This window comes from Capra hircus, chromosome 2, assembly GCF_001704415.2.
Source record: "Capra hircus breed San Clemente chromosome 2, ASM170441v1, whole genome shotgun sequence".
NCBI lineage: Eukaryota > Metazoa > Chordata > Mammalia > Artiodactyla > Bovidae > Capra > Capra hircus.
In genome coordinates, this window is record NC_030809.1 from 89392856 (window position 1) to 89420181 (window position 27326).

Genomic DNA, 27326 nt, shown 5'->3' on the forward strand with positions numbered 1-27326 from the left:
CAGAAAAACATCTATTTCTGCTTTATTGACTATGCCAAAGCCTTTGACTTTGTGGATCACAATAAACTGAGGAAAATTCTGAAAGAGATGGGAATACCAGACCACCTAACCTGCCTCTTGAGAAATCTGTAGGCAGGTCAGGAAGCAACAGTTAGAACTGCACATGGAAGAACAGACTGGTTCCAAATAGGAAAAGGAGTACATCAAGGCTGTATATTGTCACCCTGCTTATTTAACTTATATGCAGAGTACATCATGAGAAACGCTGGGCTGGAAGAAGCACAAGCTGGAATCAAGATTTCTGAGATAAATATACCTCAGATATGCAGATGACACCACCCTGATGGCAGAAAATGAAGAGGAACTAAAAAGCCTCTTGATGAAAGTGAAAGTGGAGAGTGAAAAAGTTGGCTTCAAGCTCAACATTCAGAAAACGAAGATCATGGCATCCGGTCCCATCACTTCATGGGAAATAGATGGGGAAACAGTGGAAGCTGTCAGACTTTATTTTGGGGGGCTCCAAAATCACTGCAGATGGTGATTGCAGCCATGAAACTAAAAGACACTTACTCCTTGGAAGAAATGTTATGACCAACCTAGATAGCATATTCAAAAGCAGAGACATTACTTTGCCAACTAAGGTCCATCTAGTCAAGGCTATGGTTTTTCCAGTGGTCATGTATGGATGTGAGAGCTGGATTGTGAATAGAGTGCCAAAGAATTGATGCTTTTGAACTGTGGTGTTGGAGAAGACTCTTCAGAGTCTCTTGGACTGCAAGGAGATCCAACCAGTCCATTCTGAAGGAGGTCAGCCCTGGGTGTTCTTTGGAAGGAATGATGCTAAAGCTGAAACTCCAGTACTATGGCCACCTCATGTGAAGATTTGACTCATTGGAAAAGACTCTGATGCTGGGAGGCATTGGGGGCAGGAGGAGAAGGGGATGACAGAGGATGAGATGGCTGGATGGCATCACTGACTTGATGGACGTGAGTCTGAGTGAACTCCAGGAGTTGGTGATGGACAGGGAGGCCTGGCGTGCTGCGATTCATGGGGTCTCAAAGAGTCGGACACAACTGAGCGATTGAACTGAGCTGAACTGGGCTTCCTGGCTGCCAAGGGGCAAAAGGAAATAAAGACTTATATAGGTCTCTACTGCTTGCTTGATTAGTTCTTCTCAGGAGATAAGCTGCCATCTTGGCACTGGATTCTAGGAGAAATGTATGATGTATTAACACATCATAATACCTATCCTATAGTGCAGGATGGCAGGGGATTACTCACAGTCCTCATCTTTGTTCTAACTACCTCCGTAGTTGCTTAAGAGCTGTGGTCCTCACCTTTCACTAAGGAACAAATACCACCACTCAGTGCCTTTAAGAAAAAACATTCACAATATACTTCTGTTTCTATTTTCCTACCATGGCAGAATGGTCCCAAAATGAATGCTCTCATAAGACAATAATGATGCAATATCCAGCTTTTATGCAATATTTTGATAGTGTCCCTTTACAAAATACTGAGAAGAGTGTCTCACAGATGCAGTGGATCACAAAACATGGTAGATGTGACATACTTTAAGAATATATGTTTCTTAATAAAACATTTAAGAGCCCGGTGAGGAGAGAAAGTAAAAAAATTAGGTCAGTGGCCATGGATGCTTGCTCCAAAAGCTAATGGAAGCCACAGAGAGGCAGAGCTGAACTACCAGCCCTGAGGCGGCCCCTGGCAAGCTGAACCCTCACCACGACAAGAAGCCCCTCCACATGACATCTGTCAGCATCGGTGTCCCTGAGGATTCAGACACTGGGGACGGCGGTCAGGGGAGTTTAGCCTGTTATCTTCTGTTGATGTCTATCCTTCCTACAAAAACAATGTAAATTAGAGTTCCCTCTGTAACTTACCTACAGTTTCTCTCAGATCCTACAGATCTAAGTCACTCTGAGAGACAGCAAAGATGCTGTAGAACTCGGGAGACTATTAACAAAGTGTTCCTCTCCTTGCTAATCCTCCCCACCCCCAAATACCTTCCATTCCATGTCCCTGATGCTTACCTTCAAGGTCAAAATCAAAACTTTCCTGACCAGTACTGTGACCTTTCTTTCACCTGTGGCCTCCAAGAGAACATAACCCTACACAACTCACTGACACACATCCTGCGTGGCATGTGCCCCTGGTCAGGCTGTAGGCTGCGGCATATTGGGCATCTCACCCGGGACCTGCTGCAGTGTCTCGTGCATGAGTACCAAGGTGACAGTTCATCTAATTCCCACTTGGTCCACCGCCCCCTTGGTAGTTAGAGGTAAGACTGGTAGCATAACTGTGAACAAAGCAATGGTGCTAAAAGGCCAAAGTTTCTTGACTGGGAACACAGTTTTCTAAGAATAACTCAGCAAATGAAATTTTGTGTGTTTACTATGAAGAAAACGAAAGAGTATTCTTTTCAACATCCAAGGAGTTCAGTCTCTTGGAAATTAAAGACATATATGTAGCTAATTAGAATAACATGTCATCAATATGAAAAAAAGTAAGAGGACACATAAAAGCTACAAAGAAAAGCCATAAGCAATGCTACTCAAGAGAAGGCTTCAATTTACATCCCACTGAATTCGGGCCAGGGGAGTGAAGTGCTATCTACAGAAAAACAAGGGACCTTCTCTACTCTGAACTGATCTGCCACTTGCAGGGCCCTGGCCTCTGAGCTAGGCCATTCATCTGCAGAGGACGCCACACGCTGAAGTCCATCTGGTGCAGGACACTGGCCAGGGCAGTGAGGAAGCTGAACACAGCTGAAAGAACCAGTACAACACCGGGCACATGAAAACTCTTGGGGAGCCAGAAAAGTGGTCATGAAGGTTCTGAATGCTTGTCTAATGGAAGATGGGCTCAGTAAGCATTTCTCATACTACAAGAAACGGCCCATAGCGGGGTCATGAGGTCAATCTAAAGACAGAAGACTTGCAGTACGTGCTGTTTCACAAAATGCTTGTCATAAGCGTGAGTGTGTGTGTGCACACATGCATGTGCACTGTGTCGTGCAAATGGATTTCTTTCAAAACAGTTTGCAAGGCTGCGAAATGGACACGTTATTGTTAGAAAGATTTATTTCAATTCAGTAGAAGGAAAACACCTCAAACAAGTGAAACTGCCTCAAAACAGGGTTTATTATTATGAATGGCAGACAGCTTCCAGCCTTTGAAAGACTCCAAGCAGCACTAAAGGGATAGATTGTCAAGGAGGATATTCACATTGGTGGAAAGTGAAATGTAAGGAATTCTTAGTGTCTGCCCCATGCTACGAGCCTGTCAGTCTAGACCACAGGCCTTTAACTACTACTGAAGGAACAATTACAAGGGAAACAACTCCATGAAGTCACAGGGATGAATGTATATGCAGCTTGACATTTCATTTGGTCATTCATACTGGAATAGAATCTCTGTGAAGGGAAACATTGTAAATGGTACTTAAGACTGAAGTTCTCAGCCTAGACAGACATCAGAATCACCTGGGGAACTTGTAAAAGGTACCCATGCTTGGATCCCAAAATATCTCAATTAAAACACTGGGGCCCAAAAGTTGTATTTTGCTTCATGTTCCCCGTGTAAGAGTTGGAAACCACTGATTTATATGTAAAAAGCATAAAAGTGACAATTTATAAAGCACAGAGGGACATGAAGATCATAAAAAGAAAGGGCTGGAAAATATCAAACGAAGGGTTTTGGATTCTACTCTGGATGCAGAGAGCTGAAAAGAGAATCACTCCCATCCTTACAAATAAAACACATAAACTGCAAGTTCATGACTCTCTTGAGTCTATTAGACAGCTGAGGTCACAGGGGAAACAAAGCAGCCCAGAATCTGAGGAGACCAGGCACCTGAAGAAAGAGACAAGATATGGCACTTCTTTACCTGAGGCAGACATGCCTGGACACAAGCATCAAGTAACAAATAACAATGCAACCCTGGTGGGGGAGTTGAAAGAGCATGGACACACATCACTTGGAGGCACAGAGCATAAGGAAGACGTAAGGCTCCCACTGAAACAATGAGAAAAGTCCTGCAGCAAAACAGCCCCAACTCTAAACTCAAGGTGTCACTAGAGGAATCTGAAGTCCGTGGGGCTTTGAGGAGAAGTATACCCTCAACAAACCTCAAATCCAATCAACTCCCAACCAGACCGATCAACTCCCCACACTAAAGGCCTAGTGGAAACACAAAGGCATTCTCATTTACAGGCATAAAAACTATCTCAGTCTCTAATGTCCCACAGAAGATGTCCATGTCTTGACAAAACATTATAGAGCATACAAAAAGTAAGAAAAAACACTGCCAAGAGACACAGCCATTAATAGAACCAGATTCAGAATTGACACAGATGGGGAAGCTATCAGACACAATACTTAAAATAACTATAATTAGCACTAAAAGACCCTAATGGAAAGAAGAGTGGACAACATGAAAGGTCAAATGTATAATTTTAACACAGATAAAAACTATAAGAAAGAATCAAAAGGAAATGCTTGAACATCTAAACACAGTAACAGAAATGAAAAACATTCTCCACAGGCATCCTTCCGTAGATTTGATGCATCCAAGGAAACAATCAGTGAACTTGAACATAGGTCAACAGAAATTACAACACCTAAAACAAAAAGAATCAAAAAGAATGAAACAAAAACAAATAAGATTTCAGAAGAAGAAAAAGAGTAAGGGACAGAAGAGATATCTATTGAGCATTTTCTAAAAGTAATTACAGATACCAAACCACAGAACCAAGAAGCTTAAAAACACTATGGAGAATAAAAATCAAGCATATAAGCACAAGCTGGAATCAAGACTGCTGGGAGAAATGTCAATAACCTCAGATATGCAGATGACACCACCCTTATGGCAGAAAATGAAGAGGAACTAAAAAGCCTCTTGATGAAAGTGAAAGAGGAGAGTGAAAAAGTTGGCTTAAAGCTCAACACTCAGAAAAAGAAGATCATGGCATCTGGTCCAATCACTTCATGGGAAATAGATGGGGAAACAGTGGAAACAGTGTCAGACTTTATTTTGGGGGGCTCCAAAATCACTGCAGAGGTGACTGCAGCCATGAAATTAAAAGATGCTTACCCCTTGGAAGGAAAGTGATGACCAACCTAGGTCCATCTAGTCAAGGCTATGGTTTTTCCAGTGGTCATGTATGGATGTGAGAGCTGGACTGTGAAGAAAGCTGAGCACCGAAGACTTGATGCTTTTGAACTGTGGTGTTGGAAAAGACTCTTGAGAGTCCCTTGGACTGCAAGGAGATCCAACCAGTCCATTCTGAAGGAGATCAGCCCTGGGATTTCTTTGGAAGGAATGATGCTGAGGCTGAAACTCCAGTACTTTGGCCACCTCATGCGAAGAGTTGAGTCGTTGGAAAAGACTCTGATGCTGGGAGGGATTGGGGGCAGGAGGAGAAGGGGATGACAAAGGATGAGATGGCTGGATGGCATCATCAACTTGATGGACATGAGTCTGAGTGAACTCCAGGAGTTGGTGATGAACAGGGAGGCCTGGCGTGCTGTGATTCATGGGGTCGCAAAGAGTCAGACACGACTGAGCGACTGAACTGAACTGAATTGAATATGCGTGTATGTGCACATGCACACACGCACGCACGCACACACAGGCATGTCAGAGGCTGATAACCAAAGACAAAAAGAGAATCTCAAAGCCAGTGGGAGAAAATGAAACATTAAATTCAAAGGAACAAAGATAAGAATTTCAGAAGACACTTTGTCAGAAGGTATTCAAATAAGAGAAAGAAGCAACATTTTGGAAGTACTGAAAGGAAACTGTCAACCCATAATTCTATACCTAGTGAAAATATATTTCAAAAATGAAGGGGAAATGACTGCAACAGGCATACAAAAACTAGAAAATTCACTGGCAGGAGACCTACACTACACGAAATACTAAGGTTTTATAGGCAGAAAGAATATGATGCCAGACAGAAATCTGGATCTACACAAAGAAATGATAAGTGCTAGAAATGGAACAAATGAAAGTCAAATACAATCCTCTTTCTGATATTAAAATTGCTATAAAAAGTAACTGAATGTTTAAAGCCAAGAGTAAGCAACTATGGCATGCAAAGCAAATCAATTTTACAATCTGTTTTAGTATTACCTATGAGCAATGAGTGGTTTTTATATTTTTAAAGTGCTGTTTAGGAATAAAAGAAGTATGTGTAGCAGAAACCATATGTGGCCTCAGAGCAAAATGTTTACTTTCTGGGCCTTTACAAAAAAGGTTGGTGGGGGGCGGTGGGGGGCGCTTGCTGACTCCAGGTCTATAATAAAAATAGTAACAATGTTTTGCTTACAGCATATGTAGAAGAAAAATGATGACAACAATAGCAGAAAGAAAGGGTTATAAGTATACTGCTGAAAGCTCCTCAGACTACACATGAAACAGTCAATCACAATGTTAAAGAAGCATAATAAGAAGTGGAGATAAAAGGGAATCATAGAAATTCTCAGGTATTAGGGAAACAGAGAACATAACTAGCAAGATGGTAGGTTTGTAACTAAGCCAAATTAATACCATAGTAAAAGTGAATGGTCCAACACACCACTTAAAACACAGATATTGTCAGATTAAAAAAAATAAGACCCAACTATCTGAGTTCCACAATGAACCTGTCTTACATCTACAGACACAGACAAGTTAAAATTAAAACAATAGGAACAGATATGGATAGAAACACTAAGAACAAGAAAGCTGAAGTAGCTAAATTGTTGTTTAGTTGCTAAGTTGTGTATGACTCCTTTGTGACCCTATGGACTGAGGTTCACCAGGGTCCACTGTCCATGCGATCTCCCAGGCAAGAATACTAGAGTGGGTTGTCATTTCCTTCTCCAAGTAGCTATACTATTAACATCCAAAGTAGACCCCAGAACAAGGAATATTAACAAGGGTAAAAATGAACATTATCTAATGAAAACAGGATCAATTCTCCAAGAGGACATAACAATCCTAAATGTATATGCACTATGGAATTAAAGAAACCTCAGCTAAAACTGAAGTTGGAATGGCACATATGGGGCGCTCTCAGGCCCCTATTATGCAGTATCAATTACTCCAAACAACAAAGTACTTCTGCTGCTCCTGCTGCTGGAAGACAGCCCAGGCAATCTAAAGCAGCACAACTGATGAGAAGTCTCCATACACTGAACTCCTAGCTTCCTGCGACAGGTGCGTGTGTGCATGCTAAGTTGCTTCAGTCCTGTCCAACTCTTTGCAACCTCATGGACCATAGGCCACCAAGCTCTTCTGTCCATGGGATTCTCAGGCAAGAATACTGGAATGAGTTGCCATGCCCTCCTCCAGGGCATCTTCCCAACCCAGGGATTGAATTTATGTCCCTTATGTCGCCTACACTGGCAGGCAGGTTCTTTACTGCTAGCGCCATCTGGGAACCGTCCTGCAACAGGACTCTTTGGTTATTACAGTCTCTCCCAAGTTCCTGCTTTTACCCATAAAAGGAAGTTCCCCTTGCTTGTTCTTTGGAGTTGCCTATGGTCCATCATGGTTCACATATCCTGAATTGCAATTTCTCTGGCTATTCCCAAATAAACTTGCCTTCACTGGGAGAATAACTGGCTATTACATAAGCTGCACTTAGAAACAAATGGTCAAAATATATGAATCAAGAAGTGATAGAACTGAAAACAGAAATTTAAAATCCACAATTGTAGTTGGAGAGTCTAACATGCCTCTCTGTAACTGACAAAACAAGTAGGCAGTCAGGACATAGGACACTTGAACAACCCTATCAGAAAACTTGAACTAATATTCCTAAAACATTCTACCCAACAGTAGCAGAATGCACATTCTTTTCAAGTGCACACTGAACATTCACCAAGATAACCCATATTTTGGGCCATGATACAAACATGAACAAATTTAAAAGAATAAAAGTCATGCAAACTATAATATGGAATAATAAGAGAATTAAACTAAAAATCAGTAACAAGAAGACTTCTGGAAAATTCCCAACTACTTGAAAAGTTAATGACACACTTTGAAATAATACATGGGTCAAGAGGAGGTCTGAAGGAAAAATTTAAATATATAAAAATGAAAATATACATATCGAAATTGTGGAATGCAGGCTAAAGCAGTAAAGGGAAATTTAAAGCATTGAATGTTTAGTTTTTAAAACAGGAAAAAATCTCAGATCATTAATATATGCTTACCCCTCAAAAAACAGGAGTGTAAATTAAACCCAAAGCAAAGTGAAGGAAATAAAAAGGGCAGAAACTCAATAAACTTAGAAATAGAAGAACAGGAAAACTTAATGAAATCAAAATCTGGATCCTTGAAAGATCAATAATGCTGATAAAGTTCTAGACAGACTAAGAAAACAATTGAAGACACAAATTACCAATGTCAGGAATAAAAGGGGGAACATAACTACAGACCCCAAAGACATTAAATGGGTAATAGGAGAATATCACAGCAATTCTATATCGATAAATTTGACTACTTATGTTAAGACAACAAATTACTAGAAAGATATGAACTATCAAGACTTACCAAGAATAAATAGGTGACCTGAATTGTCCTCTATATATTCAAGGAGTTAAAACTGTACTTTAAAAGCTTTCCGTCAAAGAAAACTCTAGGCTGAGATGAATTCTACAAATGAATTCTACCAAACTCTGAAGGAAGAAAAAATAGCAATCATACACAGTCCCTTCCAAAAATACACCACAACCAAGTAGGATTTATCCTAGGAACAAAAATCCTGGTTCAACATTTGAAAATCAATCAGTGTAACTTATCACAGTAAGTATGAAAAAATCACATGATCCTGTCAATAGAGAAAAAGCATTCAACAAAATTCAAAATCTATCCACAATAAAAATTTTCAGTATATAACAGATACAAGTGAAATTCCTTAATCAAATGGGGTATCTACAAAAAAACCTCAGCTAACATCATACTTCAAAATGAAGATTCAGTTCAGTTGCTCAGTCGTGTCGACTCTTTGCGACCCCATGAATTGCAGCATGCCAGGCCTCCCTGTCCATCACCAACTCCCGGAGTTCACTCAAATTCATGTCCATCGAGTCGGTGATGTCATCCAGCCATCTCATCCTCTGTCATCCCCTTCTCCTCCTGCCCTCAATCCCTCCCAGCATCAGAGTCTCTTCCAATTGGTCAACTCTTCGCATGAGGTGGCCAAAGTATTGGAGTTTCAGCTTTAGCCTCAGTCCTTTCAATGAACACCCAGGACTGATTTCCTTTAGAATGGACTGGTTGGATCTCCTTGCAGTCCAAGGGACTCTCAAGAGTCTTCTCCAACACCACAGTTCAAAACTATCAATTCTTCAGTGCTCAGCTTTCTTCACAGTCCAGCTCTCACATCCATACAGGACCACTGGGAAAACCATAGCCTTGACTAGATGGACCTTTGGTGGCAAAGTAATGTCTCTGCTTTTGAATACGCTATCTAGGTTGGTCATAACTTTCCTTCCAAGGAGTAAGCATCTTTTAATTTTATGGCTGCAATCACCATTTGCAGTGATTTTGGAACCCAGAAAAATAAAGTCTGACACTGTTTCCCCATCTATTTCCCGTGAAGTGATGGGACCAGATGCCATGATCTTCATTTTCTGAATGTTGAGCTTGAAGGCAACTTTTTCACTCTTCACTTTCACTTTCATCAAGAGGCTTTTTAGTTCCTCTTCATTTTCTGCCATAAGGGTGGTGTCATCTGCATATCTGAGGTTATTGATCTTTCTCCAGGCAATCTTGATTCCAGCTTGTGCTTCTTCCAGCCCAGCGTTTCTCATGATGTTCTCTGCATGTAAGTTAAATAAGCAGGGTGACAATATACAGCCTTGACGTACTCCTTTTCCTATTTGGAACCAGTCTGTTCTTCCATGTCCAGTGCTAACTGTTGCTTCCTGACCTGCATATAGGTTTCTGAAGAGGCAGGTCAGGTGGTCTGGTATTCCCATCTCTTTTAGAATTTTCCACAGTTTATTGTGATCCACAAAGTCAAAGGCTTTGGCATAGTCAATAAAGCAGAAATAGATGTTTTTCTGGAACTCTCTTGCTTTTTCCATGATCCAGAGGATGTTGGCAATTTGATCTCTGGTTCCTCTGCCTTTTCTAAAACCAGCTTGAACATCTGGAAGTTCACAGTTCACGTATTGCTGAAGCCTGGCTTGGAGAATTTTGAGCATTACTTTACTAGTGTGTGAGATGAGTGCAATTGTGCGGTAGTTTGAGTATTCTTTGGCATTGTCTTTCTTTGGGATTGGGGTGAAAACTGACCTTTTCCAGCCCTGTGGCCACTGCTGAGTTTTCCAAATTTTCTGTCAGGGGCAGCAGCTGAGAGGAGCTACCCCACGTCCAAGGAGCAGCCGCTGCGCGGGCGCAGGAGGGCCGAGAGGAGCTACTCCAGGTTCATGATCAGGAGAGGCGGCTGTGAGGAGATACCCCTCATTCAAGGTAAGGAGCAGCGGCCGTGCTTTGCTGGAGCAGCCCTGAAGAGATAACCCATGTCCAAGGTAAGAGAAACCCAAGTAAGACCATAGGTGTTGGAAGAGGGCATCAGAAGGCAGACACACTGAAACCATAATCACAGGAAACTAGTCAATCTGACAATAGGACCACAGCCTTGTCTAACTGAATGAAACTAAGCCATGTCTGCAGGGCAACCCAAGATGGGCGGGTCATGGTGGAGAGGTCTGACAGAATGTGATTCACTGGAGAAGGGAATGGCAAACCACTTCAGTATTCTTGTCTTGAGGATCCCATGAACAGTATGAAAAAATGAAAGATTATTTCTCCCCTATTATAAGAAAAGGCAAGAATGTTCTTTCTCACCATTCCTATTGAACACTGTACTAGAATTCTTAGTAGAATAAGTCAAGGAAAAGAAAAAGAAGGTATCCAGATTGGAAAGGAAGAAATAAATGTATCTTTGTTTATAGATAACATGACTGTCTGTGTAGAAACCCCTCAAAGAATCTACAAATTAACCTCTTAAAACAAATAAGTGACTTCAGTGAGGTAACAGACTACATCAAAATACAAAAATCGATTTTATTTCTAAACATTGGCAACAAGAGCAACCTCCAAAATGAAATACTAAATTATAAATCTACAAAACATGTAGAAGATCTATATCCTGAAAATCACTGAATGCTGAGAAAAAATTTCAAAAAACAGAAATAAGACATGAAGAGATAAGCAATATTTTGTTCATGGATTGAAATACTGGATATTGTAAAGATGTCAATTCTTCCTAAATGAATCTATAGATTCAATGCAATCCTATTCAAAAATCCCAGAAGGATGTTTCGTAGATATTGACAAGCTGACTCTACAATTTATATGAACAGTCCATGGAACTAGGAGAGCCATGATGATTTTGAAAAGGAATAAAATTGGAGGACTTATACTACCTGTTTTCAAAATTCATAATAAAGTCATAGTATCTAGACAGTGTAGTGCTGGCACAAAGTAGGCATATAGATCAATGGAATAAAATTGAGAATCCAGAAAAAAAATCCTTATGACTATGGCCAATTGATTTTCTACAAAAATGTCCATACAATTCAAAAGGAAAAGGATAGTCTTTTCCATAAATGGTGCTGGAACAACTAAAATTCCACATGTCAAAAAAATCTTCACTTATAGTTTACATCTTATATACAAATTAACCCCAAACAGATCATAAACCCAAGTGTAAAACATAAAACGATGAAATTTCTAGAAGAAAATTTAGAAAAGTTTCAAGACTTAACTAGGTAAAGAATCTTAAGATACAACAAAAGTTTAATCCATAGAAAGACTGATACACTGGGTTACAAAAGTTAAAAGAACTTTTGCCCTGAGAAAAACACTGCTGTGGGAATAAAAGGATAAGGCACAGACTGAAAGAATTTATTTGAAAATCACATTTATGACACAGAATATGTATCCAGATTATGTAAAGAACTCTGAAAACTCAACAATAAGAAAACAAACAACCCAATAAAAATAGGCAATCAAAATTACCTCTGGGTAACACTTGTATGCTATACATTTTAATTTATTTATTTCCATAGCCAGTCATGAGTCCAAGCTTAAATCTTCACCATTTTTTTATTTATACCATATTATTTGACTCTCATATTAGGCTTTTGATCTTTGTTAACCTTTAATGTGGAGAAGGCAATGGCGACCCACTCCAGTATTCTTGCCTGGAAAATCCCATGGGTGGAGGAGCCTGATAGGCTGCAGTCCATGGGGTCGCTAAGAGTCAGACATGACTGAAGTGACTTAGCAGCAGCAGCAGCAACCTTTAATGAACTTCATACTGATCTAAAAGAAAAATACTATACTGTTTCTTCCTATCAAAATAAAATTGGCTATTTTCATACACACCCCAGAAATTATAACTTTCTGAGGCATCAAAGATTTACATTAAAACTTTTAAAATAATGAACCCTGAGCATAAATCACTACATTTTAAATCACTTCCTTCATCTCCTGCTACCAAATCTAAATAATTCTGGACACAATGATGAAAGAAAGGACCCCCACTTTCCCTTTCTTCATTCCTATTTCTTCACTTATTTCTCATCATCATTTGTGGTAGTGGCTGGTGGGATTTAGTCCCTACGTCATGTCCAGCTTTTGCAAACCCATGGATTGTAGCCCGCCAGGCTCTTCTGTCCATGAAATTGTCCAGGCAAGAATACTGGAGTGGGTTGCCATTTCCCTTTCCAGGGGATCTTCCCAACCCAGGGATTGAACCCATGTCTCCTGTATTGCAGGCAGATTTTTTTTACCACTGAACCACTAGGGAAGCCCCACATATCATGTTTCATAAGTCACTGTAAATCATGTTTGGGAACAATGTGAAGTATAGCAAAGAAATTCTGCATAAAAGAAATCCTTTAAGATCAAGTTATTCAACATGTAATCCTCTTCCTCCAAGTGAAGGTCTTTTTTTTTTTTTTGCCCCATACCATGCCGGCTCAGGCCATATTACTCTGCTGTAAACCAGAGAGAGACTAAACTTTGATGTTTTCCAACACTGTGCCTAGCTTGTTTCCAACTACTGCAGTCTTCTCTTTTCTTTATAGTACTTATCATCTGACACAGGAGGCAAACAAACATATCTCCTTCCAGTGAAGTGTGAGCGCCATGAGAACAGAGCCTATGTCCTTTTCATATACTCTTTATATTCCCAGAGCAGTGTCTGCCACACAGTGGGTGTTCAATAAATATGTGTGAATGAATGACTGTCCAAGGCATCTCTCCATTTTATCCCCTCACACTCTTCCAGGGACCCTGAGCAGGACTGCTGATGGAAACAACAAAATGCTGCCCTTCACTCCCTTCTGTTTTCCAGGATTAGTGACTAGATCTTTCTGCCAAGTTCTATGCTAAGTAGATACTGAGGATGAGGGATCAAGACAAGTAGCACCCTGGTGGCCCAATCTAACACCAAACGCCCACCGTGTCCACCATGTCAAATGCAAACAAACAGCAAAAACAGGCGAAATGCTCCAAAAACAGTGGATAGTAGAGGTTAATTTCCTCCTGAACAGAGTTATAAAGTATCCACTCGTTGAGAATCTTTCTCTAATCCAGGACCTGCAACTAATTGCATCTTCACCAAGTCCCAGCCTGTTAGTTTGAAGACAGGTAACAACACCAAAGTCATGACTGAGAGCAGATGTTCTCAGTAACTGACAGGGAGAGGGTGAAGGGGATGCTGTGGGGTGGGAGGCAGAGCAGAACCAGCTGTGAGGCTTTTTCTAACTATACTCAGCCCCGCCCTAAACCACCCACAGTTACCCCCATAGAGTGAGCTACTGTTGCCGTCACTAGGGAAGTATGAAAGACTCAAACACATTGCCAGGTTCTGACTGCAAATTCTTTGAGGAATGGGACCGAGATTTAGGCTTCTTAATGATGCCCAGAGTGGTTCTCTTGTCTCTACCTGCGCCTCCAACCTCAGCCCCTTCCCTCCTCAGTCACATCCTACACTTCTGTTGTCCTGAGCTTCTCCTGTCTGCCCACAAGGCCATGTCTTTCATCATCTGTCACCACCTCTGGGAGACTCGGACGACTGCCTACTAACAGCCCGACAGGCAGTTTCACTTTCTGTCTGGCTAACAGAATTCCGATTTTCAGATATGGGCACCAATGTGCTCAGGGAATGTGACCCTCCCCAAACTCCAGAGCACAGCTTGGCCAGGACAGTCACAGGCACTTTCTTCTCCTTTCCCAGTGATGGTTGAGCATGGACATATGACCATTCTGGCCAGCAACACAGGGAACTTCTGAGAAATTTTAACTCTTGTTTATCTAGAGAATCACTGAGAAGCAAGACGTCTCCTCCCCTTTTTGGTTTAGCTGTTTAGCATGTGAAGGCATGATGGAGCCCCAGTCACCCTGTGGCAGGGCAGGGAAAACCAAGAGAATCTTTAAGCAGCCAACCCAGAGCTGTGGCCACTTTGAACCACCTACCTCTAGACTTCTTAAGTATGGCAGTAAAGTAACCCAAATTATGTTCCTCAGAACAGAAAGTACCGAACAACAGAAAGAGAACAAGCCTGGCAATCCTATGGGAGCCCCTGGATCAAGCTATACTGCTTGGCCTGGGAAGTCCCTCCAACTTTTCCTCCTCACGGCCCTACTCATCTTCAGTTTACAGCTCAGCTTCCTTGGGAAGTCTTTGATTGTCCCCAGTTAAATATTCACAGCTGGCATTTTGCGTATCTGCATACCTGCCTCCCCAACTAGACAGTGAGCTTCTCAAAGCAAACATTTTCACCCTTGGCAGAGGCGCTGTTATATGTTGAGGAATAATTAAATACTGAATGAATGAATAGATGGATGAATAAATGAATGAACCAACAAGCAAACAAAAAATCAAAGGATAAACATGCAGGACACCTTCCATGCCTTGGATAAAACTTCATGACTGACAGATGGAATATGGCATCCAAACCATCTGTCTTCTACCAAAGACTTCCTTTAGGTGGTGGTGAGTAAAGGCCGAAATAGGACAATGAACAGGTCCTATTTTATCTGCCCAGAAGTCAGACCTCTCATTGGGAACTATTCTTGCCCAATCCCTGGCAGCTGGGGTGGGGCTGTCTATCATAGTGGCATCTGAGCCAAGCACTCACTCCTACGGTGGAAAACCACTCCCTGTCCATGGAGATGGCTTGGCCCCACTTTGGTCTAGTATATCAATAAGATTTACTGTAAGAATGGAGGAGATGAAAAAAGTGAAAGATATCCCTACTAGTCTCCCCACCCACGCCCCAAAGGAACAGATAAACCTGAAGGTGCCAGTGTTTTTTATCACTCCATACTAAAAACCAGTCAAGTGAAAGTGAAGTCACTCAGTCATGTCCGACTCTTTGCGACCCCATGAACTGTAGCCTACCAGGCTCCTCTGTCCATGGGATTTTCCAGGCAATAGTACTGGAGTGAACTGCCATTTCCTTCTCCACGGGATCTTCCCGACCCAGAGATTGAACCTGGGTCTCCCTCATTGTAGACAGGCGCTTTACCATCTGAGCCACCAGGGAAGTTAAGAACCAGTCAACATAGCAGGAAAAAGAGCCAAGATTTTGTGTGTGTGTGTGTGTATTTAATATATTTGTTGTTTAATCACCAAGTCATGTTTGACTCTTTGTGACCCCATGGACAGCAACATACCAGGCTTCCCTGTCCTTCACTATCTCCCAGAGTTTGTTCAAATTCTTGTCCATTGAGTTGGTCATGCTATCTAACCATCTGCCGCCCCATAGAGAGAGAAAGAAAGAGAGAACAAGCCCAGCAACCCTGTGTGAGCCTCCGGATCAAGCTGTTCCTGAAGCAAACAGCCCTTTTCTTTATGTGACCCAGTCAATTTCTATACTGCATAAGGCAATTTTCAAGGGATCAAAACCCAACTCAAAGAAGAATTCTGACAAATGCAGTCAGCAATGATGAAAGCAGACCAAACACATCCCTTCTGCATTCAGGACCTGTGTACTATCACCTCTCAAACTTGGCTTCTAGGATACTGTCAGGAAATAAGATCGCCTGGAGAAGACCTGACCAGGAACAGGTCACAGCTGGAAAAATACCAGCCCCTAACCCCCATATCAGGGACTTCCCTGATAGCTCAATAATAGAGAATCCATCTGCCAATGCAGCAGACTTGGGTTCCATCCCTGGGTGGGGAAAACCTCCTGGAGAAGGAAACGTCAACCCACTCCAGTATTCTTGCCTGGGAAATCCCATGGACAGAGGAGCCTGGTGGGCTACAGTCCATGGGGTCACAAGGACCCAAACAGGACTGACTGAGCCACTAAACACCACCACCACACATACCACCACCAGCACCACCTAAAGGGGGGTGAATCTGAGCTTTCTGGATCTCCCTTCAATTCAGAAATGAGTTTGAACCTCTGGGAAGCACGGAGTGTTTCATCAACACATAGGGGGGAATATGGAGACAAATTTCACCAAGCAAGATGCTATGGGCTTTATGAATACCCTATAACTTAAGGCTGTTGTAAATTGGAGAAGGAAATAGCAACCCACTCCAGTATTCTTGCCTGGAGAACCCCAACAGAGGAGCCTGGTGGGCTGCTGTCCATGGGGTCGCACAGAGTCGGCCAAGACTGAAGTGACTTAGCATGCATGCCATAATTATAATACTCTTTTTATCTTTGAGCAAACTGAGAAACAGTGACGTAACTTGGTCGGGGTCACACAGCTAGTAACCAGAATTTATATTCTAGACTTTTTCCACTTTATCGCTCTGATGGCCAGGGCCTGGGAGATGGAGCGCAACCCTCCGCCTCCACCCCAACTCTGACAACTCCCCAGGGCACACAGACCCGGATGAAAACTGACAGCCTTAGCCCCTTGCAGTCAGAGCAGCCTGCATACCCAGTTTTCTGGAAGCCGCAGGTAACTAACCCAGGTGTCTGTCGGATCCTCAACACCAGCGCCAGAAGTAAAGACCCGGGTAGAAGGAGCAGCGGCACCTGCGCGGGCCCGGGAAGCGCCGCCGAGAGAGAGGCGGGAGCTCGCCCGGTCTCCCCCGCGGCCGAACCCCCCGCCCAGCCCCGCGCTCTCCGCAGCAGCCGGCCCCCTGCTCTCCCCACCAGCGCCCCGCAAACCCTGGCTCCGCACTGCCCAGGCTGCTCAGAGACCGGCGCAGCCCATGTCCTGCCCCCAGCCCCAACCCCGGGCAGATATTCGCATCTGTTCGCCCCCAGGCAGAGATGCGACCCCGACCCCTCACCGCCCCTGGCTCCCTCGCTCCCCCGGCGCGCGGGGCAGGGGTGCCAGCATTGCCCACCGCGGCCGCGCGGCCCCGCAGGGACCGGGCTCAGGACCCGTTGTCCCCCGCGGACCGCCGCCCCCAGCGCGGTGCGCTCGCCCCGCTCACCTGCGCCGCTGTGCCCTCTGGGCCTGTCGTCGCGCCTGCCGGTTCCGGCTCCCAGCTCTCGGATCCCAGTCCCGGGTCCTGGCTCCCGATTCAGGCTCGGTAGGCGCCCACAGGCCACCCTGCGGCTCCTCCCTGCCCCAAGCTACCAGGGAAACCCACGAAGGGGCGGAACAGGGCCGGGACAGTGGGCCTCGCCGCCACGAGCAGCCGGACTCTGGCTCCTCGGAGATCCTCGGCGGGTGGAAGGGCGGTCCCCGCGGCCGTGTAATAAGTGACACCTGGGACAGTTAGTGCTTGGGAGGGTTGGAAGGGAGGCCCGGGCAGCCGTCTAATAGATGACACCTGCGCGGGCGTAGGAGGGCCGAGAGGAGCTACTCTAGTTCTAGGTCAGGAGGGGCGGCTGTGAGGACATACCCCTCGTCCAAGGTAAGGGGCAGCCGCTGCGCTTTGCTGGAGCAGCCCTGAAGAGATACCCCACGTGCAAGGTAAGAGAAACCCAAGTAAGATGGTTAGTGTTGGGAGATGGCATCAGAGTGCAGACACACTGAAAGCATAATCACAGAAAACTAGCCAATCTGATCACTTGGACCACAGCCTTGCCTAACTCAATGAAACTAAGCCATGTCGTGTGGGGCCACCTAGGACGATTGGGTCATGGTGGAGAGGTCTGACAGAATGTGGTCCACTGGAGAAGGGCATAGCAAACCACTTCAGTATTCTTGCCTTGAGGACTCCATGAATAGTATGAAAAGGCAAAATGATAGGATACTAAAAGAGGAACTCCCTGGGTGTGTAGGTGCCCAATATGCTACTGGAGATCAGTGGAGAAATAACTCCAGAATGAACAGATGAAGCCAAAGCAAAAACAATACCCAGCTGTGGATGTGACTGGCGATAGAAGAAAGGTCTGATGCTGTAAGAGCAATATTGCATAGGAACCTGGAATGTCAGGTCCATGCATCAAGGCAAATTGGAAGGGGTCAAACAGGAGATGGCAAGTATGAATGTCGACAATCTGGGAATCAGCAAACTAAAATGGACTAGAATGGGTGAATTTAACTCAGATGAGCATTATATACTGTGGGCAGAAATCCCTCAGAAGAAATGGAGTAGCCATCATGGTCAACAAAAGAGTCCAAAATACAGTACTTGGATGCAATCTCAAAAACGACAGAATGATCTCTGTTCGTTTCCAAGGCAAACCATTCAATATCACGGTAACCCAAGCCTGTGCCCCAACCAGTAACACTGAAGAAGCTGGAGTTGAACGGTTCTATGAAGACCTACAAGACCTTTTAGAACAAATACCCAAAAAAGATGTCCTTTACAGGGGACTAGAATGCAAAAGTAGGAAGTCAAGAAACACCTGGAGTAACAGGCAAGTTTGGCCTTGAAGTATGGAATGAAGCAGGGCAAAGGCTAATAGAGTTTTGCCAGGAGAACGCACTGGTCATAGTAAACACCCTCTTCCAACAACACAAGAGAAGACTCTACACATGGACATCACCAGATAGTCAACACCGAAATCAGATTGATTATATTCTTTGCAGCCAAAGATGGAGAAGCTCTATAAAGTCAGCAAAAACAAGACCAGGAGCTGACTGTGGCTCAGATCATGAATTTCTTATTGCCAAATTCAGACTGAAATTGAAGAAAGTAGGGAAAACCACTAGACCATTCAGGTATGACCTAAATCAAAGCCCTTATGATTACACAGTGGAAGTGAGAAATAGATTTAAGGGACTAGATCTGATAGATAGAGTGCCTGATGAACTATGGACAGAGGTTTGTGACATTGTACAGGAGACAGGGATCAAGACCATCCCGATGGAAAAGAAATGCAAAAAAAGCAAAATGGCTGTCTGGGGAGACCTTACAAATAGCTGTAAAACAAAGAGAAGTGAAAAGCAAAGGAGAAAAGGAAAGATATAGCATCTGAATGCAGAGTTCCAAAGAATATCAAGAAGAGATAAGAAAGCCTTCTTCAGTGATCAATGCAAAGAAATAGAGGATAACAGCAGAATGGGTAAGACTAGAGATCTCATCAAGAAAATTAGAGATACCAAGGGAACATTTCATGCAAAGATAAGCTCAATAAAGGACAGAAATGCTATGGATCTAACAGAAGCAGAAGATATTAAGAAGAGGTGCCAAGAATACACAGGATTGTACAAAAAAGATCTTCATGAACAAGATAATCACTATGGTGTGATCACTCACCTAGAGCCAGACATCCTGGAATGTGAAGTCAAGTGGGCCTTAGAAAGCATCACTATGAACAAAGCTAGTGGAGGTGATGGAATTCCAGTTGAGCTATTTCAAATCCTGAAAGATGATGCTGTGAAAGTTCAATATGCCAGCAAATTTGGAAAATTCTGAATTTCCCTGGTGGCTCAGGCAGTAAAGTGTCTGTCTACATGCGGGAGACCTGGGATCGATCCCTGGGTCGGGAAGATCCCCTGGAGAAGGAAATGTCAACCCACTCCAGTACTCTTGCCTGGAAAATTCCATGGACGGGGGAGCCGGTTAGGCTGCAGCCCATGGGGTCAATATGAGTCAGACACAACTGAATGACTTCACTTTCACTTTCTTTGGAAAACTCAGCATTGGCCACAGGGCTGGAAAAGGTCAGTTTTCGTCCCAATCCCAAAGAAAGAAAGGCAATGCCAAAGAATGCTCAAACTACCACACAATTGCACTTATCTCACACACTAGTAAAGGAACGCTCAAAATTCTCCAAGCCAGGCTTCAGCAATAAATGAACCGTGAACTTCCAGATGTTCAAGTTGGTTTTAGAAAAGGCAGAAGAACCAGAGATCAAATTGGCAACATCCACTGGATCATGGAAAAAGCCAGAGAGTTCCAGAAAAACACCTATTTCTGCTTTACTGACTATGCCAAAGCCTTTGACTGTGTGGATCACAATAAACTGTGGAAAATTCTGAAAGAGATGGGAATACCAGACCACCTGACCTGCTTCTTGAGAAACCGCTATGCAGGTCAGGAAGCAACAGTTAGAACTGGACATGGAACAACATACTGGTTCCAAATAGGAAAAGGTGTACTTCAAGGCTGTATATTGTAATCATGCTTATTTAACTTATATGCAGAGTACATCATGAGAAACACTGGGCTGGAAGAAGCACAAGCTGGAATCAAGATTGCCTGGAGAAAGATCAGTAACCTCAGATATGCAGATGACACCACCCTTATGGCAGAAAATGAAGAGGAACTAAAAAGCCTCTTGATGAAAGTGAAAGAGGAGAGTGAAAAAGTTGCCTTCAAGCTCAACATTCAGAAAACGAAGACCATGGCATCTGTTCCCATCACTTCATGGGAAATAGATGAGGAAACAGTGGAAACAGTGGCAGACTTTATTTTTCTGGGCTCCGAAATCACTGAAGATGGTGATTGCAACCATGAAATTAAAAGACGCTTACTCCTTGGAAGGAAAGTTATGACCAACCTAGATAGCATCTTCAAAAGCATAGACATTACTTTGCCAACAAAGGTCTGTCTAGTCAAGGCTATGGTTTTTCCAGTGGTCGTGTATGGATGTGAGAGTTGGACTGTGAAGAAAGCTGAGTGCTGAAGAATTGATGCTTTTGAACTGTGGTGTTGGAGAAGGCTCTTGAGAGTCCCATGGACTGCAAGGAGATCCAACCAGTCCATTCTAAAGGAGATCAGTCCTGGGTGTTCATTGGAAGGACTGAGGCTAAAGCTGAAACTCCAATACTTTGGCCACCTCATGCAAAGAGTTGACTCATTGGAAAAGACCCTGATGCATGGAGGGATTGGGGGCAGGAGGAGAAGGGGACGACAGAGGATGAGATGGCTGGATGGCATCACCAATTCGATGGACATAAGTTTGAGTGAACTCCAAGAGTTGGTGATGGACAGGGAGGCCTGGTGTGCTGCGATTCGTGTGGTCACAAAGAGTCGATGCAACTGAGCGACTGAACTGAACTGAACCAAGACAGTGCTCAGATCGCAGCGGGGAACCAGGGCCGGCCAGTTTCCACATAGCCTGTCCTGCTGGGGATGTGGATCACAGAGAGTTGTGGCCAGACCCCGCCCAGCCGGAAGAAGGGAGACCAGTCCCTGTCTTTGTGGGCTGTAGAAACCAAGAACTGAGACCTTCAGGCTGAAATTCATGCGGCCAAGGGCAAGTTCAGAATTGGAAGAACTCAGAAAGGCTTTGTCTAACTGTTCCACCCTCTCCACCCCTACTTCAAATAATTCTTCCCCTTTTGAAAATAATGGCTTTAAACTATAAATAAAGTCATTTCAGATAGTGATGTTCCAGATACTCCAGTCCCAGACTGTAAGCTCCAGGTGGGGGCAGGAACCTCTCCTGTCCATGATGAATCGCTAGACCAGTGACTAATCAATCCCAGGAGAGTAACTACCTGATCAATAAACGTGGTGTGATGAGGTGTTTTGAGTCCAGTCTCCTACTGGTCCCCCCTGCCAACCCAGAATCAAGTTGCCTGGTTTCCAGGCCACCCACCCTCTCTGTTCTGCTTGTCTTCCCTCCCAGTGCCTATCTGGAAGTTGGCTTCTAGAAGGTTTATGCACCCTGGGCACCTTTGGAAGCTGTCAAGCAAATCTTTACCTCCTGAAGATGTCACAGGCAGAGGAACTCAGACATACAATGATGTCCTTCCAGCCCCACCCTGTGCAGGCACAGCTCAGAGTTTGGGCGACTGACCTGACATCCCACAGCTGATAGCAGAGCTGAGTGGGGGCCCCTGGTAGGCTGCTGGGCCTTGTGGACAGGAAGTCTTGACCTGCAGAAATGGTCAGGTTGAAGGAAGAAACAGAACAGGCTTTATCTTGAAAGCAGGACTCCATCTTGGGCCAGACTGTGTACTGAGCTATATGCCCAGTATCTATGGAAACGACATACCAACTGGAAAACCAGGCCCCCAGAAGGAAGAGCCCCATGGCTCTCCATTGCCTAAAAGAATACCCTAATTATCTGTGTAACCGAACAGAATCATACATTCTATTATGCTTATTGGGGTATGACCACAAGCCTATTGATAATTGTCCACTGTTAACTACCTAGGCTTAAGGCGCTTATTGGGGTATGACCACAAGCCTATTGATTATTGTCCACTGTTAACTACCTAGGCTTAAGGCATATGAATCACGGGTTAACTTTGATTGTATCTTTTTCCTTTGTTCAGACTAGTTTCAGGGAAACTTATACACTTAGGGTATATCAGGTTTTCACAAAAACTGGTCAGGGTCCTTGGCTAAGAGGAGACTCTGCCTTGGGCCCGCCGGAGTAATAAACTGCACTCCACTATCTGCATTGTCCTCCTGAGTGAGTTTGTTTGCCGGAATGTGTGGCTACAACAAGGTGTGACCTGAGTCATTTGTTTTTACTAAGGCTGTGATGGTTTCCGTAACAAAGACATGTCAAAATAGGAAAGAACAAATGTGGTATATTTTTGTGTATGTTCCATTAAACAAACTAATGGTCTTAACACAAATGCTCGTGCGTGTGCACACACACCCACAAAGGAAATGATGTGGGAGGCTGTGAGGCTGCTACTCAGACAGTTTCAAGACTCATTAAAGAAATCCATTCCAGGCCTACTGCAAGAAATGCTGTACAATATTAACGGTGCGTGGAGACTATTCTTCCTTGTAATTATGTCAATGCTTCCCTGGTGGCTCAGTAGTAAACAATCTGCCTGCAATGCAGGAGATGCAGGTTCGATCACTGGATCAGGAAAATCTCCTGGAGAAGGGAAGGGCAACCCACTCCAGTATTCTTGCCTGGAGAATCCCATGGACAAAGGAGCCTTGTGGGCTTCAGTCCATGGGGTCACAAAGAGTCGGACATGACTCAGTGACTAAACAACAGCAATAACAACAACAAACTATTTCAATATTCTTCAATGACTGCGCATTAAACCTCAGAAGCCATAACTGGAGGCTGTCTGTTAAGGTGAAGTCAGGGCCAAGTGACCTGCCCGCCCCTCCCCCCAACAATAGGCTCAAGACTCTCAAAGGGGACTCCATCCCCCTTCATCAGTAAGGCCTGCACAGATGGGTATTTAAGATTTGGTACCGCCTAGTTGACCACATCACACTGAGCAAGACCAACCTGGAAAAAAGCCACAGAGGATGCCCCACACAGTGTGCCCTCCTCCAGGTGCACTCCCTCCATGGAGGGTGGGGAGGCTGGTGTCCTAGGTGGGGCTGTCAAGGGACCTGCCCTTGGGATCTCCCCTTGTATCAGCAGTTAAGGCTGAGCCCCGGAGCCCCTCTGGGTCTCACCCACATGACATGGACCCAGCCCTTCTTGCGTTCAGTTTCAGTCAGTGGAGCTTGTGATCCCCTGTGATTGAGGATCCTCCTGCTGTGTATGTGATCTTGGCCAGTCGGGTAGGCGATACCACCCAGGCTAGCCTGAGAATCATCAGGAAAGTAAATATAAGTTGGGCTCTGTGTGTGTGTGTGTGCACGTGTGTGTGTCTCGCTCTCATAGCCCTGTCTCTCTCCCATCAGGGGAGGAGATCCTAGCCCAGGAAGCACTTCACGGAGTGAGGGAACAGGACAGGGGAGGGAGCAAACCCCTAGGAGAACTTAAATGAGCAGGTTACCTATGGGCAACTTAGTCCCCCCAGGACCTTAACAGACACGTGTGGCTCATACTTCAGCATTGTCTCCTTGAGGGGTGAGGAAGTTGAGGCATTTATGCACCAATTCCTGGGATAAACATGCCTCTGGGCTCCTCTGTGCATTGATTGAACAACCTCTGTTCTTCCAGAGAGCTGCCTAAGGCTTCCTCGTGCAGGAATTGTCTGCATGTCACGTCAGGGTCGGCCAGGGGCTGTGGGCAGGGCAGTGGCAACTCCAGCACAGCAATCCTTCACTTGTTTACCTTTCTCATTCAATGTCACTTCTCCCTCTGTTTGTCACAATTAGTGTTCTTTCCTCCCTCGTGGACTCCTTCTTTCCTGGGTTTCCTCCAAGAACTTCCACAGTGTTCACTCTACCCAGGGATCTAGATCTAACTTGATTCTGTTCGACAGAAATCCAGGAAACCTCAGTCCATCAATAGGCCTCTTATTTTGAGAGTAGCTGTCGCTGGCTCTATGCTGTTGAGACAATGATGATCAGGCCACCTGGCACCATGCCAGGCATTGCTGAAAACTCTGCAGTGATGTGGTGAAAAGCATAGCATTCAAGTTTAATAACCTGGTGGCCTGGGGTGATGTATGCCCATTAAAGTGGGAGTTTTGATGATCCAGGTCCTGGGTTAGAGATGAGAATTCTTCAACTTCAATTGTTTTGCTCATTTAATGTAATTCTGAGCCTCCCCAGAAGAGGGTTCCTGAAGTTACCAGCTCTTTCAGGTTTTAAATAAGTACACATATTCCCCCAGGCATTCCTATGGTGCCACAGCAGGTAGATGGTTCCGGGGAGCTTCCAGTCCTGGCTACAGACTACAATTAGAATGAGTCCTCAACATCTCAGCCTTTGAAATCAGATGTGACTCTTTGCTTTTCAGTCCCAAGGGCTGACATTCTTTCCCAGCCTCTCAGGGTGATTGACATTATTGTAAGGCTAAGTCTCTATCTTCTCTCCCAGATATGCGCTAAAGAAAAGGTAGTACTTAATAAGTAAACTTCTACCCAAGACTATCTCCTGCTGATCCTTCTGCACACTTTTCTCTTTACTCAGTCAAGTTCTAAGACTATGAGAGAGCCTGGGATCTAAGGGTAAGGCTGAGGAGGGGGTAGTAAATAAGGCTAGAGATGTATGAACTGAGATAACATCCCCTTTGGAGACAAAATACAGACAAAATTGGAAATTGGAAAGAAAGTTGGAAAGGCAGAGACACAGGAGAAAATAAGAAAAAGAGGAAGCATGTCTTTTTAAATTTTTACTATATTGAGAAAAAGAGGGCTTATATATATGACAATATCTTAATGTTCACAGGGAAATACATAAATCAGTGCAAAGTAATGTGGCTGCAGAGGACCATACAGGGAATTGCTCAGTGATCATAGGTTGGTGGTAGACCATGGGAAGTATATTACCATTGCGACTGTTAAGCAATCTAGTTGTATAATTTTTTTTTTTTTTGAGGCAAAATCTGGATGTTGTCTTTCAAGACTTCTGCTACTGTGATTTCTACATATTGAACATATTGCCAATTCACCATATTTTTTCTTTTTAAAGTGTATGTTTGTATATCAAATTCCTCTTCCTTGAACTGATGTGCAATTTATCCACTCTTGTTTTCCACTGGAGTAACTGGAAAAGTGTTAGTACATGCAGCCATATGAAGTGGCAGCCATGAGGAGAGGCCTAAACCAGAAACGTCCTATGGTGCAGGTAGTGCCCACTGTGATATCCCTGTTTTATTTGTCACCCTGGAGTATGCCAAGAAATAGTAGGCTCAGTTTGGTGTTGGTAGAGGCTGTTATGAACTGAATGTTGCGGTTCCTGTTACGCCCAAGTCGCGAATGGCTTTTTATTTTGCTGAAACATTTAGAGTCTCAGACTGAATTTTTAAAATAAAACAGGGCAGGGAAACTCACACCAAAGGCTTATCACAGATTTTGCCTAACAAATCTAGGTGAATTTTTCCCTTTTAAGGTCTCAAAAATTTCTTGAGATTTTTGTACCCATGAGATAACCTTCCTAACTCATTTGATAAACTTACTGGAAACCTAAGAACTTCCAATTTTTGGAGGAGTCAGATAGAAAATATAATTGTTTTGTTTATAAAGCTTAATTTTACCAAAGTATTGTCATAATTAGTTTGAGGGGAAGATTTTCCCTACTCCTTGAAAACATAAGATTCAAACCCATAATTTTTCAGATAGAAACCATAAAAGTTATAAGCATATTCGCTGGTTCATTCAGTCCTTTTGTTAACTTTTGTGAAGTCATCAGGTTTTCCATTAAAATACCAGGACATATCAGAATGTTAAAAACTCCATATAATTTCTAGGATATCTGTATTAGTAATTTTACCATACATTATAACATGAGCAGATCTATTACTCATTTGATAATCTTTTCCATGTAATTTAACCAACCAGATAAACACAGTTTAATATCTCTCTTTGGGATGTTCCAAGGGCCCTCTGAAGCATCCCAAAGTTAGCTAGAGATCAAAAAACTTCAAAAGAGTTCTATTTAGGAAGCTTTCTTAATAGAGTTTATATAAAAGCTCATATCTCATTTACATTTTTTAGAAGTTTTTTTTTCACTTGAGGTAATTTCCTTGTTGACAATCTTGTAACAGATATAATATTTAACTTATATTAAACCTAGGTACAATGAAAATATGTTACTTAATGTTAATTACTCTAAGACATGTCTATATTAAATAGGTTAACAAACAAATATTAATATCAGGTATTTAACATTAAATATTTCCCAGTTCACATGAACCTGGAATTTATTGTTTAATTTAGAATTACTTGATTTGTAAGCACTTTCCTTTTTTTAAGCCAAATAAATAGAGCTCATATACAAATTAACCTCAAAAATATTACCCAGAGACAGAGACATACCAAGACATATTTAGACAGACACAGTGCAAGATCTAGCTTCAAGTCTTTTTTTTTTTTTTTCTCCTTAGTGTCAGGAGTTAGAGATGGTCGAACCCAGGTCTCCCTTATTGCAGGCAGATGCTTTAACCTTGGCTCCACCAGGGAAGCCCTTAAACACAAGAATACAGTCCCTCAGAAAACCTCCTATAGAGACACAGAACTTCAGATCTAAGTACTAACATCAAAGATTTCAAGGGAGGAAAGTAAGCCAGGTTGAAAAAGGAAGGGGGAGGAGGCTTATTAGTTCCGTATTCCTTATCAGGATCTCCTGTCATAAAACAACTCATGCAAA